Below are 1,851 nucleotides of genomic sequence, written 5' to 3' on the forward strand. Positions count from 1 at the left end.
TTTGCATTGTGCATTTTTGTCTACAGTTTTTGTCTCCAAATAAAATAATAAAAATGTCTGCTTTTCAATTCCTTATGGTTGCAAAGCTATCTTTGTCAATGCAAACAGATAAAAGTGAACTAACAAAATATGTCATGTGCTGCTATGCAGATTCACAAGCTTCGTGAGGTCTTTGGGTTAGCTCATCCCCTACATCAAACCAATACCCCTGACCCAACTATTAATCTGCTGTTGAAATTTGGTGTCCCCATGTATACATGGTCTTAATTTCATTGCGTATGTGAGAGCCCATTGAAGCAGGATGTTTGGCTCCTCGGGAACTTACTGACACTTGTGGTGTGGCTAACTTTATAGTTAGCCATTGTTGGTGTTACTTTTAATATCATCTTTTGCAGATTTTTAAAGATTCTCCAACTGTGTCTAGGKTATATCTTCTTCAGGCTGCCACCTGACTGACAAATAAAAATGTGGGTATTTTTGAGACAGCTTAGCCTTATGCAGCACTGAGTTATTTTAGATTAACAAGTCCTTATGTGAGAGTTGAGCTGTCATAGACAACAGTGCTCACGGCCTTTATTCAGAGTAAATGCAAAAAGTGAAACGTTAACATAAGCCTCTTTCACTGAAGTGTCGCTAACAAATTTTGTAAATTTATCATGGCCTGCAAACACAGTAAACTTGTCTGTGCTGTTGCACATTACATGATTGGACTATTTTGTTGAATAGTGTCTAATCAGTTTTCTACAGCTGAAGAAAAAGCTGAAATGTACTTTAATGTGTTTGAAAATATGAGCTTGTTGGTGTTTATGTACAGCTGAAGTGCCTGTAGCATCTCCTTATTTTATATCTATCTTTGCTTGTGTATGGCTCTCAGTACTGCAGTGTATGTTTTTTTTTAAAGGAGATATCCAGGAATAAAAGGGATGAAAAATGAGAGCCTTCTTAATAGAAGTATCACCCTCTGCTTTCCATACCAAACCCATAACTTTTGCCAGGGCTAACCTGACTCTTTTAGAAAAAACATGCAGTTTTGATGTAGTTGTCCAATGGTATAGACTTCATCACATCCTTAAGTAACAGGTCTCTATGTTAATCATGTTAAAAATATGTGGCTTACTTCCAGTTTGGAACTGTTTAGTTTCACCTTCCAGAAATTGATATTTACCTGGCAGGGGAGACACCATGATCAGGCAGGTGGTTTTCCCAGGGCGAGGCTCATCCTTGCACTCTGGGTGTGCTGACCTCTCTGATTTCCCCAAATGCGGGAAGCTTAACTGCATAATTTGTGGTAGTGGGGGACTGCGTTCTCATTCTAATTTTTTTTTTTGTCCCCCAGGGGTCAGTACTGGGTCCAGTCCTGTTCACCTTCTTCATCAATGACCTGGATGAAGGAACAGAGTGCACCCTCAGCAAGTTTGCTGATGACACAAAACTGGGAGGAGTGGCTGATACATCAGAGGGCTGTGCTGCCGTTCAGAGGGACCTGGACGGGCTGGAGAGGTGGGCAGAGAGGAACCTCATGAAGTTCAACAAAGACAAGTGCAGGGTCCTGCACCTGGGGAGGAATAACCCCATGCACCAGTACAGGTTGGGGGCTGACCTGCTGGAAAGCAGCTCTGCGGAGAAGGACCTGGGAGTGCTGGTGGACACCAAGTTGACCATGAGGCAGCAATGTGCCCTTGTGGTCAAGAAGGCCAATGGTATCCTGGGGTGCATGAGGAAGAGTGTTGCCAGCAGGTCGAGGGAGGTGATCCTCCCCCTCTACTCAGCCCTGGTGAGGCCCCATCTGGAGTACTGCGTCCAGTTCTGGGCTCCCCAGTACAAGAGGGATGTGGCACTACTGGAGCAAGT

The 1,851-nt window shown here is 43.6% G+C and overlaps 1 non-coding gene across 1 annotated transcript; it reads left to right on the forward strand.

The window, feature by feature from the left end:
* Positions 1-1,157: 1,157 nt before the first annotated feature.
* On the forward strand, positions 1,158-1,312 carry LOC112966135. Its single transcript, XR_003253522.1, has one exon. It is a non-coding gene; the product is annotated as a U1 spliceosomal RNA (small nuclear RNA).
* Positions 1,313-1,851: the final 539 nt, after the last annotated feature.

Source organism: Apteryx rowi, unplaced genomic scaffold (assembly GCF_003343035.1).
Source record: "Apteryx rowi isolate R43461 unplaced genomic scaffold, aptRow1 scaffold_233, whole genome shotgun sequence".
Lineage (NCBI taxonomy): Eukaryota > Metazoa > Chordata > Aves > Apterygiformes > Apterygidae > Apteryx > Apteryx rowi.